We start from the raw sequence: 14,953 nt of genomic DNA, 5'->3' as shown, positions 1-14,953 counted from the left end.
CCCATCCCTGTCTGTTCTTCCACTGCTCCTCATCTTCCACCAGTGTCTTTTCCGGTAAAATATTCAGTCCAAGTTTCTGGCCGGGAGCCAAGGCCATTGTACTCTGTCACCTGCTGCTTTGCTAATTCATCCCGTGGCATCCCCATCCCTCCTGTGCTTGGAGTTTTATAGTTGGACAATCTGAATGAGTTCTTTAGATGTATCCTGAGATGCCCTTATACCTGAGATGTCCCTCTTCCTGCAGCCTCCCTACCCCTAGAATCTCAATAAAACCACTGAAGCATTTAATTAAAAAGTAAACCAAACCTGATTACTGACAATTTTCTGTTCCTCTTGGGAAGCCTTTCCTGACCTCCCTTCTTTCCTGGCCTCTGCCTTTTGTGCCTAACACCCACCTCTGTCAGAGTGTACACCTCACCATGTGATTGATTTTTTATTAATGGTTTATTGAAATTTAATTCACATACCATAAAATTTAGCCGTTGAAAGTGTATAATGCAGTGACTTAGCACATTCAATAGATCTCTGCAACCATCACCACAATCAGTTTTGGACCATTTTGATTACCCCAAAATGAAATCCCACATCCTTTAGCTGACACCCCCAAGCCTCCTTTGCTCCCAGCCCTAGGCAGCTATTAATCTGTTTTCTGTCTCTATGGATTTGCCTGTTCTGGCCATTTCCTATATAGTTGACCTTTGAATAATGCAGGGGTACTGACCCTCTGCACAGTCAAAAATCTGCCTATAACTTATAGTTGGCTGTCTGTATATGCATTCCTCCACATCTGTGGTTCCACACCTACAGATTCAACCAACCATGGCTCATGTAGTACTGTAGTATTTCCTATTGAAAAAAACCCATGTGTAAGTGGACCCACACAGTTCAAACCTGTATTGTTCAAGGGTCATCTGTAAATGGAATCATATAATATGTAGCCTTTTGTGACTGGCTTTTACTTAGCATAACATTGCCAAGATCTATGTTATGGCAGTTATAGCATCTATCAGTACTTTCTTTTTATTGCCAAATAATATTTCATTACATAGATATACCACACTTTCTTTACCTATTCATACATTGATGGATGTTTCCACTTTTGGGCCACTGTGAATAATGCTGCTATGAACATTTGAGTACAGGTTTTTGTATGGACCTATGTTTTCATTTCACTTGAATATATATACCTAGGAGTGGAATTGTGAGTCATACAGTGACTGTGTATTTAATTTTTTGAGGAACTGCCAAACTGTTTTCTAAAGTGGCTGCAGCATTTTCCATTTCCATCAGCAGTGTGTGAGGGTTCCACTTTGTCTGTATCCTCAACACTTGTTATTGTCTTTTTGATTACAGTTGACTCTTGAACAACATGGATTTGAACTGCATGGGTCCACTTATAGGTGGATTCTTTTTCAATAAATATATACTATAGTACTGCACGATCCACAGTTGGTTAGATCCACAAATGCAGAACTGTGGATACAGAAGGCCAGCTATAAAGTTATGCTCAGATTTTTGACTGCTTGGTGGAGGGGAATCAGTGCCCCTAACCCCTGTGTTCATAGGTCAACTGTATAGCCATTCTAGTGAGTGTGAAGTTGTATCTCATTGTGGCTTTGATTCACATTTCCTTGAGGTCTGAGGATGTCAAACATCTTTTCATATGCTTACTGACTCCTTGTACATCATCTTTGGAAAACTGTTCAGATCCTTTGCCCACTTTTAATTTGGGTTTTTTTTTATTATTAAGTTGTAAGGGTTTTTTATATATTCTAGGTACAATTTCTTTATTAGGTATATAATTTGTACTATTGACATTTTGGGCCCAATTGTTCTTTGTTGTAAGAGAGGCTGTCCTGTTCATTGTAGGATGTTCAGCAGCATCCTTGGCCTCTCCCCACTAGATGTCAGTAGTACTGTCCTCCCCACCCTGACTTGTGACACTAAAAATACCTCCAGACCTTGCCAAACATCCCCTGGGGACATAGGCAGAAGAACCCCCCCACTGAGAACCACTGATTTGGAGAAATCTAGTTCTGTTCCTCTCTCATCCAGCATATTCCCTTCCTTCCCTTATGGCAACCATTAATTCTTTTTTTTTTTTTAATGAATTATCTTTCCATATACGTCAGCCTGTATGTCTACTTGTAACCCCTCCCCTTCTTAGATAAATGATAGCATACTCTGCACATTTTTTTTCTGCTTTGCTTTTTTCACTTAACACTATATGCTGGAGTGGAGATCACTCCATGGAAGGATGTGGAGATATTCTTCACTCCTTTTTATAGGCTGCAACTCAGACTATAATGAACCATAACTTCCCAGCCAGATGGTACTTTTAAGTCTTAGACTCAGAAGACTTAATACGAGTGAAGGGTTCCTAATAAGGCTTTAACAGAAACATACTTCCTGACTAATGGCTGAAATGGCTGTGCCAGGCAAACTTGGGTTTTCCTCTCTTAGATTATACTTTGGGATAGGAAGTGACTTTACCAGTAGGTGCCACTGTTAGATAGTTTTGACACTGTTAATTCCTCTATCACTATCCTTTACTCTGTGTGTGTGTATACAAACACTTGCTCACACACGTATATGGATATACGTTCCTTAACAAAATACACATGCTAGCATGCTTGAGACATTGTTCACCCTTGCTTTTTGTACTGATCACGCCACATCAGTGCACAGGAATTTTCCACTTTCTTGCCTTGCTATGTGCATTATTCTTTATTTAAACAGTCTCATATTGATGAATATTTAGGTTCTGTCCATTATTTGCTGCTTTAAATCATGCTGCAAATTAGTATCTACATATGTCCTTGTACTCACATATTCACATTTCTATGGGATGAATTCCTAGAAGGGGAATTGCTAAGTCAGAGGAAATGGGCATTTTACATTTTGATAGCTTCTATACTCATAAGTGAGATGAGAACAATAAAACCTAATTGCTACTGAACATCTTTATGGTCTGCAATCAGTTTGTTGGAGAAAAATAGCCTTAAGATCCAGCATTTGTGAAGATGGGGAGAAGTCTTATTAAAGAAAAAGACTAAGGTAATAGAATCACCAGGCAGCAAGCACCAGGAAGCCTGGGGAAATCACTTAAACTTGAGCAAATAACAATGACTTACAGTGGGTAATGGCCATTCTGGCCCTCCTTGCTAAAAAAGCAAATAATTTGGAAACCAGGCGCCACCTTTAGGGTATACTTGCTGCTAAAATCTGTTTCATGGGTATGGGGGAGGAAAAATAATTTTACCTCCACTCTTTTAGATTCTTGGCTGAGACCCCCTGTAATAAAAGAGAATAACAGGAGAAAAACAAATAGAAGCTTAATAACACGTATACCTCCTGTAGACTCAGGAAAACTGAGAAACTCCCTGAAAAGGCCCAGGCTACCATCTGAAATACCATCCCCAGCTAAAAAGGAAAGATGTTAGAGATGGGGGCATTTATGGGAGGTTTTCAGGCAAAGCAGAGTAAACATGGGTAAGGTTGTTATGCAGATTTAAGTCATTATCTTCTCCATTGATAAGAGTTTCTAAAGATTTAGAGTCATCCTTGTCTTCCTGGTTGAGAGAGAGAGAGAGAGAGAGAGAGAGACAGGGAGACACTCTTACCCATGGAGAGTTCCCTTATAAATGTAAATGTCTCTAACAAAAGGGCAAGTTCTACTGTTTTCAGAGCTTCTCTTGTGTCTGCTGTTTCTTAAAAAATAATCAGCACAAGATAATCTTTATGCCAAAGAGACATATTTTGGGGTGGAAAATTCTGCTCCCCTTCATGGGTCATCATGCTCCTCCTTTGGCATGCGTGATTAGTCCTGTGGTTGTTTATTAAATCAGTAGAGACACTGGTATATAGGGCAGACACCTAAGAGGAGGTGTTTCTTATGCACATAAGAGGGGAAATAGATTTTTTTCTGAGAGTAAAGGTAGACTCTGAGTCTGAAAGTACCAGGAGAGAGTGAGTAAAATTTATTGTGTCATTTCTCTGCTTATTCCACAAGGAAATAGAAGGCCCTGGAACTTTGCAGAATATTTAGGTTCTCCTGCGAGTATGATTTGGGGGCCCACTTCCAAGTAGCTTTACTTGCCTTTTAGATGACACTTACCGGGAACACAGCTGCAGCTGACTTGCATTCTGACTTTATCAATCGCACAGCTGCTGCTGACAGCTTTGACCTTGACTTTGGCTTCAGATCTCTGGTTCATGTGGAAGACAGTCCATGGCATGGTGTTTATATTTAGAATGTTTTTGGCTTTTGAGATATCTATAGAAATAATAATCTCAATCTAATGTTTAGGTATGTGGATATGCATAATTTTTAGCATTTCTTTTCTGTTTATTGAAAATAGTAACTTTAAAAATCTGAATTTACATTAGATATTTACACAGTATCTGAAAACAGGATCCGTGTTCCACATTCAAACACATCAACACACACAGTGTCAGCTAAAAAATGATGCAAGAGGCTGCAAATAAGAAAGGAGTTTATTTCAGGTCTTAAGAATTGCAGCTTGGGAGACACAGATTTGGGTAACCCTGGAAGAATGTTCTGAGGGAGACAGAGTCGGGGATTATAAAGGCAAAAAACCAAGAGGTTGTTAAAAGTTCCCTGGTGAGAATTATGATGGACTCTCACCCGAATAAGAAAACATATGCCCTGGAGGAATCATGAGTTGTTTTAGGGGTCTGATAAGTATCTTGAGTTTCTGGCAGGTGTTCTGATGACTATCAGGTCAAAAGGTCAGATTCCATCCAGGCTGAGACGTGCATAAGTCACACTTCCTTAATGGCTTCCTGGCTCCATTTTAGAGAGCTCTGTTAGCAATACCGACTCCATTTTGTTTTTCTTGTCACAATGTACATGTGGATGGTTATATTATGGTAAGGAAAAGTGAGAAATTTGAAGTATTTTAAGCAGATGCAAATGGAGATTTGAGATTGTGGCATTTGCTATTATTTCAATTTTAGTTATTTATCATAGATATGACTTCTTTTATCCCTTTTTATCTAAGGATTTTCAAAGTCAAAATTAATTTTACATCTGACATAGTGGATTTGTGATTGATTCAGTTGAAGGGTAGCTTGTGTTATATATTAAGCATAATTAGTGCATAACATTTTCTAACCTTTAGTTGAAGCCCTGTTTAAGATATTTTGTACTTTCATTTATTTTTCCACAATTTCATATGGAAAGCAAATTAAGAGAGTTAAAAAAAAACCACCCAGAAAACAGCCACTTAGAGTAACCTTCCAGGCAACTTTTATTAGTTTGAAGACTGCTTTGCATTTAGAACATTGTAGTAAGCATCTTCCAACTATCCAAGCAATCTGAAGTCATTAGGAGCTTAGTTTGGGCTGAAGAACTTTTTTCCCATAAAAGCAGCTGTCAGGAAGATAGCTATCCTATGGGTAAGAGCCTTTTATGGACCAGTCTGGGAGCCTAATAGTCATTTAATCCTGTCTCTGTGGGGACCATAGGTTCAGAGTGGATATCAGGCTGTTGGCTGTAGTAACTACTTTCGATATGGAGAAAGAAAATTCTTCTAGGCATGATGGCTGCTGCCTAATGGCTAGGGCCTTTTTTCCACTCCACCCTCCCCCTTATCCAAATCTACCTTTTAAAAGGAGTCAGCATAATGGGAGTAAGCCCCCATTAGTGAGTCAACAAGGGTAGTTCATAATTTTAGCAATAACTGAATGACTAAATGAGTACTTCAAAGCTAATGTATTTTAAAGCTTTTGTACCTTTAGCTCAATGGGAAATGCCTTAGGAAGAGGTATTTCAATGACTTCAAAGATTTTTTTCCATAGAAATATTTGGATGCTAGCAGAAAGAGATTATTAAAAAGAAAAAAGTCCCTGTGTGTTCAGCACTCATCCACTTAAGTGCAGTCCTAAATATAGTGCATTACAAGTGAGCAGCCACCACAACCCTGCTTGCGGTTTAGTTGGAGACACAAGACATAGACTTGTGAAACATACAACCAAATGTGTGGGCAGCAGTGAGTACACCCTCAGTAATGCTACCAGCACTGACAACTAGGACTTCTGCCATGTTCGAATGTTCTGGATTTATGCCATCCAGTATGGCAGCCACTAGCCACACAGGACTATGGAGCACTTGAAGTTTAGCTTGTGTGGCCAAGGAACTGAATTTTAAATTTTATATAATTTTAATGAATTTAAATGCCAATAGCCACTTAATCTAGTGGCCATGATATTGCATGGCTCACTTAGATCTTGGATAGTTAAGAATTCAGGGTCAGGGAAAAACTCCTGAAGATTAGAGTAAGAAGGGAAGAGTGTCAGTGGCTTGCAGACTTAATTGGAAGGAGGGAAGGCAGAATTTAGGCTGGAATGTCCAAGATCTGATCATAAAATAGCATGGCCGGGGCACATAGCTCCTGTAGGGAAATGGAAGGAAATAAAAGGGATGGGTGTGAACTTGTGGAGGTCCTTAAGTATCAGTGTCAGAATTAATTGTGAAGGCAATAGGGAACCAATAAGATAATAGCAGCCAATTGTGACATGTTATGCAGATACCATACTCATTACTGAAGACTTTCCAATAGAAACGGGCAGTTTAGGAAGATTCAGTTGGCATGGGGGAGAGAGGGACGAGAGAGGAGAAAGGGACAAGAGGGGAGAAAAGTCTCCAAGTGGGACATGTGATTGAATATCATGGCAGCCTCAGTCTGAGATCTAAGGAGATGGATTGGGGCGGAAGTTATAGTAGAAAGACCTAGCTGGCAGAGCAGCTTTGTGGAATGAATCAACAAGATTTAGTGACTGGACAGTCAAGAATTCTTCATTCAGCAAGTAGCTATTGAGTCTCTCCCATGTGCCAGGCCCCGATCTAGACTTGGGGATGTCAGGGAGGAAGAAACTTTCCTCCACCGTCCTAGGTTCTTCTGGCTGGTATAAGAATTAAATTGACATGAAACAGATTAACAGGAGAAAATCAAATAAAACTTTAGTAACATGTATACATGGGAGAGACCCAGGAAAATTGAGTCACTTGCTAAAATGGCCAAAGCATCACCCTTAGCTGAAGACAAAAGAGGATGTTGAGGGTGGAGAGAGTGAGTTACAGGAGGTGACCAGGAAAAGCACAGTGAACAAGGACAAGATTGTGATGCAGATTTAAATCTTTGCCTTCTTCATTGATAAATTTCTGGAGATTTGGTTATCATCCTCTTCTAGGTACAGCTGAGGGAGACACTCTTACAAATAGAGATTTTCCTTACACATGTAGATGTTTCTTACAAAAGGGTAACTCCTACTAGGTTTACGTAGTTTTTCCCATGTCTGCTGTTTCTTAGAAAATAATCAGCTTAAAATAATATTCTAAAGAGACACATTTTGTGGGGAGCAAGTTCTGTTCTCCAGGGATACGTCAGTGAAAGAACAGATAAAAATCTTTGTCCTGGTAGAGCCTACAGTCTGGTAAGGATTGGAGTTTTATGGCTGACAAAATGCTGGTACTATTGATTCAAGAGGAAATTTTCAGGTGAATACTCTTGAATGTGAGAGATGAGATCAACACTGGAAACCAGGCCAAGAAGGCTGATAACAGACATGTACAAGTGTTATTGTTACAAATACAAGGTTTGGCTGCTCGAAGCTCGAAAGCCAATATTCAAGAGACAAGTGTTAGTTGGAAAGGAACGGTTACTTTGTTCAGGAGACTAACAACCCAGGGAGATGGTGGACTCATGTCTAAAAACCAGCTCTGAAGATTCTGCTTGAACCTGAAAGTTTTTAAAGGGAGAACCATTTGCAGAGGGGGTCAGAGTCTTTATCATCTTCCCCTGTGTGCAGACTTTGTTCTGATTGGTTGGTGGTGAGGTAACAGAGATCTTGTGCTCAGCCTGAAGTTGCCATCCTCCACCTGAGTGGGGGCCTTCGTTCCTGCAGAACTCCTCAAAGGTATTGTTATATGTATTCCTTGAGGAGAAACCAGGACCTTGCTACACTCCTGTTTCTTGACTGCTTCTCCTTTGTTTCTGCATCCCCTCTCTTCCCTGTTAAGCAACTGTTTGAATCTGCCCTTTGGAACTCAAGGAGGCTGAGTGAAGCCCATTTCCTGCAAATAAGAAACCAGGACTTGGGAAGGATTTGTACCAGGAAGGGCCCTGCAGGGCTGTGCTTCGTTTCACAAACACAGACACCCCCCCCACCCCCCACCCTTTCCCCTACACCACGCACCACACCCAATGCTCCAAGTGTTTTCACCCTCCTTGAGGGTTAACCCTCAAAGGATAATTTGTCCAAGTCAGTAAATCTTAGCCTGAGTGAGAAGGCATCTCTCTCATGTGCTTCCTGTGCATTGCCACTGGTTTTTTGAGGCCTTCTTATCTTGCCAGGAGGCCCCCTGCTTAGTCCTGGCCTCCACTCTGTGGCACCCCTGTGAACCCCACAGACTCCTTTTGGTGCTGCGTCATCTCCCAAAGCACCTTTACATCACTCTGTGGTTCCTACACCTTCCTACTCCCTTTCTGACTTTGGTTTAGTGTGGCAACCAAGGACCTCCATGATCTGAAGCCATTGTGGCGTCCTTAGTCCTCATAGCTGGCATTGCACCCAAAATGTGTGTGTGTGTTCCCTGTACCACTTTGCACTTGGACATTGTAGGGGAGCAGAATTGGCCACCCTAAAATAAATCTCTTTGGCATATTAATTACTTTAAGCTGTTTATTTTCTAAGAAACAGCAGACATGGAGAAAACTCTAAACTAAACAACAGTTACCCTTTTGTAAGAAACATCTACATTGGTAAGGGAAATCTCCATTTGTAAGGGTGTCCTGTACCTGGAAGAGGAGAATAACCTAATCTCTAGAAATTTATCAATGGAGAAGGCAAAGACTTAGATCTGCATCACAATCTTGCCCTTGTTTCCTGTCCTTGCTTTTCCTGGGAACCTCCCATAACTGATTCTTCCCACCCTCAACATCCTCTTTTGTCTTTAGCTGAAGCTGGTGTTTAAGGTGAGGATTTTGGCCATTTTGGCAACTGACTCAGTTTTCCTGAGTCTCTCCCATTTATACATGATATTGAACTTTTGTTTGACTTTTTCCTGCTAACCTGTCTCATGCCAATTTAATTCTTACACCAGCCAGAAGAACCTAGAAGGCTGCAGAAAAATTTCTCCCTCGTTAACAACATGATGCTTATTTGAGATGTTTTCTCTCTTCTTGGGTGCCCAGTGCTGCCCTTTTTCTGCAGGCTCTCCTTAAGGTTGTTCTTACAAATCCCAGTTGAAATACTACTTCTTAGATTAAGCCTTTCTCTGGCCCGATCCCAGAATCACTGACTTAGGATCTCAGAGGTCTGGAAATTTGTATCTATTGTGGTATCTTGTATAATGCCTTGCCTGATTGAGTAGGTGCTTTATATATATTGGAATTGAAAGGGATCGTATATATTTACTTTGTGAGGGACTGATTGAGATCCAAAACATAGGTGAAAATGGGAAGCTAGCAAGCTAACATGACCTAGATATTAGAACTCAGCAAAGCACATACGACAAAAAATAAAACTGTAAACTATAGGCTAATTTTGGTTATTAATAAAGGTATAAAAATCTTAAATACATTAGACTGTCTAATAACACTGGAGAATAATTGATCATGACTGGATAGTGTGTTTATCTTGGAAATTAAATTGATTAACATACCATATTGATCAAAGGAGGGAACCCCAGATCACCATAGACACTCAATACACAGTGTACAGTATTTTTGCCCGGGTGCTCACAACTTCGTACAGACTAGGAAGGGAGAGTTACTTCTTAAACAAGAGAAGGAGTATCTTTAATGGGGAAGTAAAGATCTTCCTTGACTTACAATGGGGTTATGTCTTGAATATTGGAAGTACAAAATGCATTTAATACACATAACTGAACTTCATAGTTTAGCCTAGCCTACCTTAAACGTGCTCAGAACACTTACATTAGCCTACAGTTGGGAAGAATCATCTAATACAAAGCCTATTTCCTAATAAAATGTTGATTATCTCATACTTGTTACTGAACCAAACTTGGGTCCACTCGTCCGATACTCAGTAAAGCCAATCTGCTGACCCTGGGTTGTGGTGAAGAAAAGTAACAGCATTTATTGCAGGGTGCCAAGCAAGGAGAATGCTCAAAAGACTTGAACTTCCCGCTGGCTTTTAGGTGAGGGTTGTTAAAGGCAGCATTAGGGGAGAGGGTCATAGGGTGCCTAATCAGCTGGTGGACCTTCTTCTGATTGGTTGGTGGTCAGGTAAAAGGTGGTGTTTCTGGAATCTCAATCATCTCAGTCATCAGTCTTCTGGTTCTAACCAGTCTGAGATCTCCATGCTTGTAGTCAGCATGGAGTCAGTGTCCTCCACTGGGTTGGGGGATCTTCAAAGATCTGTGTTGGATTGGTATCTAGATCCCTTCAGGAGGAACTCGGAGTCCTGTGACTCTATTGTTCACGCTAGTATTACTTTTCTTGCTTGACTGCTTTCCTTTTTTCCTGCATTTTCCACTTCTCTAATTGTTAACAGTTTGAGTCTGCTCTTCAGAACTTGGGGAAGGCCTCGGGGATGAAAGCTTTTTCTACAAACAAGAAACAGAGGACATGGAGGGGCTGGTACCCAGGAGGTACCCTGGTACCCAGGAGGGCCCCTTAGTGTCCTGCTTGGTTTCATAATTGATTGAATACTGTACTGAAAGTGAAAAACAGAATGATTGTCTGGGTGCGGAGTGGTTGTAATGTATCCGTTGTTCACCCTTGTGATGGCGTGGCTGACTGGGAGCTGTGCTCGCTGCTGCTGGCCAGCCTCACGAGAAGATCGTTCTGCATATTGCAAACCCAGGAAAAGATGAAAAATCAGAATTCGAAGTACAGTTTCTGCTGAATGTGCATTGCTCTCATACTGTCTTAAAGTTGAAAAATGGAAAGTCAAACTGTTGCAATTTAGGTACCATCTATAGTAGGGGATTCCTTTGACAACCAGAGATGAATAAAGGATGTACACTATTGTGACTAATAAAGTAGTTAAAATGAGACTGACAGATGCTGTCTGCAGAGTGAAGCTGGCCTTCTCTTGCCTGTTGGTAGAAATAGGAATCAATACAACCTTTGAGAAAATCAACTAGGTGGTCTGTTTCACAAAGCATAAAAATATTCCTACCCTCTGACTGAGACATTTACTTCTCAGAAATTCTCCTAAGGAGATCTGCTATGTTGACAGAAAAGTGAACAGGTATTCATTATGACATTAGTTAGAAGAATCGGAAATGACAGTGATCTAAATGCCTCATAAGGGGGAAATAGTTAAGACCATTAAGGGGTATCCCTTCAGTGGGATATAATTAGTCATTAGAAATGTTTAAGGCTTTTGATGCTATGCAAATACTCTTGTGCTGAATTAGAATGTTACATATTGTGTTTAAACATTCCCTCATGATGTATAAAAATTTCCTTTGTTTCTTGGTGGAAGGGTTAGAACTCATTTTTCTTTTTTTTCTGGTTAAATTTTGGAACATTTGAAATAGCTTCCAATGAATTTCCCCAAATTTAGATAGTTGTATGTTCTGACTGTTCCAAATAAGAGGATGCAAAGAGGCTTTTATGAAAAGCAACAGTATAGTATTTTGCAAATGTTTTGTTTTCATTTAAAATTTTCTTTTATTCTTTTCGATGGGACCCACATCCACAGGGTTGAAAAATCAAAAATGTATAATGAAATATAAAGTGAAGAGTGGCTCTTCCACCTCTGTCCCCCTTCTGCCCAGTCTTCTGCATGAAACCGAGTAAGGGCTCATGTGCCCATGATGCAGAAAGCCAAACTCTGACAGGGTATTTGCAGCAGAGTAAGGGTTTATTGCAGGGCCTCAAGCAAGGGAGCAGGGGAGACAAGCCTCAGATGCCCTCCAGCTTGGTCTTTGAGTTAGGGGTTTTCAAATAGGAAGAGCAAAGAAGCTAGGGTTAATCATTGTCTTGTGACATTTCTTAATCACAGTCGTTTGGGGAGTCAGGATGCCTACAGTTTGTGAGTCTCTGGTCGGGTGGTCCATGACCTGGGGAGGTGGGGGGAGGGGGTTTGTTAGCTCATCTTGCCCTGGAGAAACAACCTAAGTGTGTGAGTATTGACAACAGCAGTTTTGGTCATATGACTCTGGTTGATTAGTGTTCAGTTAGCACAGGATTGAGGTCAGAGGGGACAAGAGAGGGAAAAAAGGTTTTAATAAAGGGGTTAATCATAAACTTGGCAGGAGAATTCAGTTTTACAGGGATTCGATTTCATCCTAACCTGTAACCCTTGATACTAGTTTCTTGTGTGTCCTTGCAGAGATTTTTTTTTTAAGCTCATGTTCAAGCAGATTTGACCATATGAACGCCCCGTACCTTACCCTCAAGTCACTATCTACTACTTACTCATTTTGTGCCTGGCCCACTTTGGGCCACCCTGGCAGCCTTGTTAGAGATCCTCACATCACCGGGATTCACCTCTCTCAGATTCAACTCCTCAGCCTGTAGACAGCCTGCCTGCCCACTCAGTGGGCTGGCGAGGAGGAAGAAATTTTCCTCTACCTCTCTAAGTTCTTCCGGCTGGTCTAAGAATTAAGTTCACATGAGACAGATTAATGGGAGAAAATCAAATGAAAGTTTAATAACATGAATACACAGGAGAGAAAGCTTTCACCTGGAATACCATCTCCAGCTAAAGACAAAAGAGGATATTGAGGGAAGGGGGTGGGTTATGGGAGGTGACCAGAAAAAGCACAGTAAACAAGAGTTAAGGTTAAGGTTGTGATGCAGATTTAAGCCTTTGCCCTCTCCAATGATAAGCTTCTAGGGGTTTGGTCATCCTTCTCTTCCTGGTATAGCCAAGGAGACACCCTTACCAGTGGAGATTTCCCTTATACATGTGTTTCTTATAAAAGGATAACTTCTACCTGGTTTTCAGAGTTTCTCCTGTATCTGCTGTTTCTTAGAAAACAACCAACTTAAAGTAATTAGTATGCTGAAGAGACATATTTTAGGGTGGCAAATTCTGCTCCCCTACAGAGTGCATGAGGTGGGTGAGTGGGTGGGAGCCCATCTCCGAGTGCCTTTAAGCACGGAGTTGAAGCTCCTGGGAAAATTATAGCAGCCAATTTGACTGACACCCAGCACACACTTCTAATGTGTTAGGTTAGAAAAACTGACTCAAAGGCTTTTCAGGTAGTGATTCTCAGCCTGAGGGTAAGGTCATAGCAGAATCTTTAGGAGGACTTGTGTAGTTTGAAAACCATTCAATATTGTCATTCTCTGCATTTTGAAAGTGGGAATATTCCCCTGTCTTTCTGATGTCAACTACAGAAAGTAAAGTGTGGCAATTTGGGCTCTAGAGCATGACTTAAAAAGAAAAAGATTGACAACCATTGTTCAAAGGTGTGCGATATTGCTGCCAGTGTTACCCCAAAACTGGATTACACCCCTCCCATACTTACCCCTCCCTTGCCTCTTGGTGGGTGTTGAGCCAAAAGACACAACCAAGTCAAAGAGCAAGAGAGGGAAGGATTTATTACTTACAGCAAGTAAAGAGAACACTGGCATCTTTCCCAGAGCAGTGTCTCTTGGAACAGCCAAATTGGGGGTTTTACGCTAAGAGATCATGCGTATTTATGAAGGGGCTTGGGCGGTTCACAGAGTCTAAGCTTTAGTTGATTGAAGTCTGGACGGTCAAAAAAAAGGTCAACATCATCATCCCTTTGGTCCCAGTTGATCTGGTGGTTGAGCTCTTCAGGCTAATCTTTACCACTGAAGGAGAACTGGGTGTCTTTACAAGTGATATATTATCTTTGCTATTGTTACTTCTCTTGCCTGATAACAGTCCTTTGTATCTGCGTTCTTTTGTCCCCATAAGAACATTAATTACTGAGACCTGGTCCAGGGCAAGCACTGTGGACACTCTTTTATCATAAAAAGATTTAGGCCAAAAATGACTTCTCTTCTGTCAAGACAACTGTGCCTGGTTCTCTTTCTCTGGGGACCCCCTACCAAGGTTTATACCAAGGTGGGTAAAATTGCTTTTAAGTGGGTGGTGGTGGGTCAAAAAAAATCTTACTCCATGTCTAAAGTATAGATTTGCATATAGTACATAAACAGATACACACACATGTATATGTGGAATTACAATTTCACTGGAGGGGTAACTAGGACACAACTGTTTAACAAGGCTCATTAGGAGGGCGATAATGGACAGAAAGGTTGAGAGATGCTGTTCACAGGGAATTTGCCACAGTATTGATGGTTTTTGGGTGTTTCTGAGGAGAGGAGAGTGGTGGTCAGGATGAAGACCTGGCTTCCAGGCTACTACTGTGCGGGGCTGTCTCAGCTTGGTCTAACTTGAACTTTACCATTTTAACTCTCTGGTAAGGGCTAGAAGAAAGTTACACCCCTCCCATACTTACCCCTCCCTTTCCCTGGGTGGACTCAACTTGAGGGTCAGCTGTTTCTCAGATACCCAGAGTCCCAGCAGGACGGGTTGGCAGAGCTGGGAGTGCCCTGTGTCTTCCTGTCCCTTTTATTTTCCACATCACATGCCTGAACCAAGGCCACTCTCAATGATGCATCAGAAGTGACTCTTGGTCCTGTATTCCTTCTGCTTCCTGAAAGGGTCATTTATTCACAAAGCACAACTGGTGCGGGGAGATGACTTGAAAGACAAATATCTGTATTTTGAAGTCTTTCTCACTAGCCATTGACTAAAGTGAAATACTAGTGGAAATGATGTGAGGGAGAGCAAGGAGGGGGTTATCCTCGTAGAAGAGTGGAGGGAGGGAGTTGGTTTGGGACATCAGAATTCTTTCCAAGTCTTTGACGCCATCTTTGTGGTCTTGGTCAAGATGATGGAACTATTCTGGGCCTTTTTTTTTCTTTATAAATCTATAAATAAGATGCATCAGATTAAGATTACTTATAAA

The 14,953-nt window shown here is 41.1% G+C and overlaps 1 protein-coding gene across 2 annotated transcripts in view; it reads left to right on the top strand.

Moving 5' to 3' along the window:
* The window catches only part of CTPS2 (CTP synthase 2), a 95,735-nt gene that overhangs the window by 34,931 nt on the left and 45,851 nt on the right, over positions 1–14,953 (top strand). The window lies entirely within an intron of this gene.

This window comes from Camelus bactrianus, chromosome X (assembly GCF_048773025.1).
Source record: "Camelus bactrianus isolate YW-2024 breed Bactrian camel chromosome X, ASM4877302v1, whole genome shotgun sequence".
Taxonomy (NCBI): Eukaryota; Metazoa; Chordata; class Mammalia; order Artiodactyla; family Camelidae; genus Camelus; species Camelus bactrianus.
This window is presented reverse-complemented; position numbering and strand designations above follow the sequence as displayed.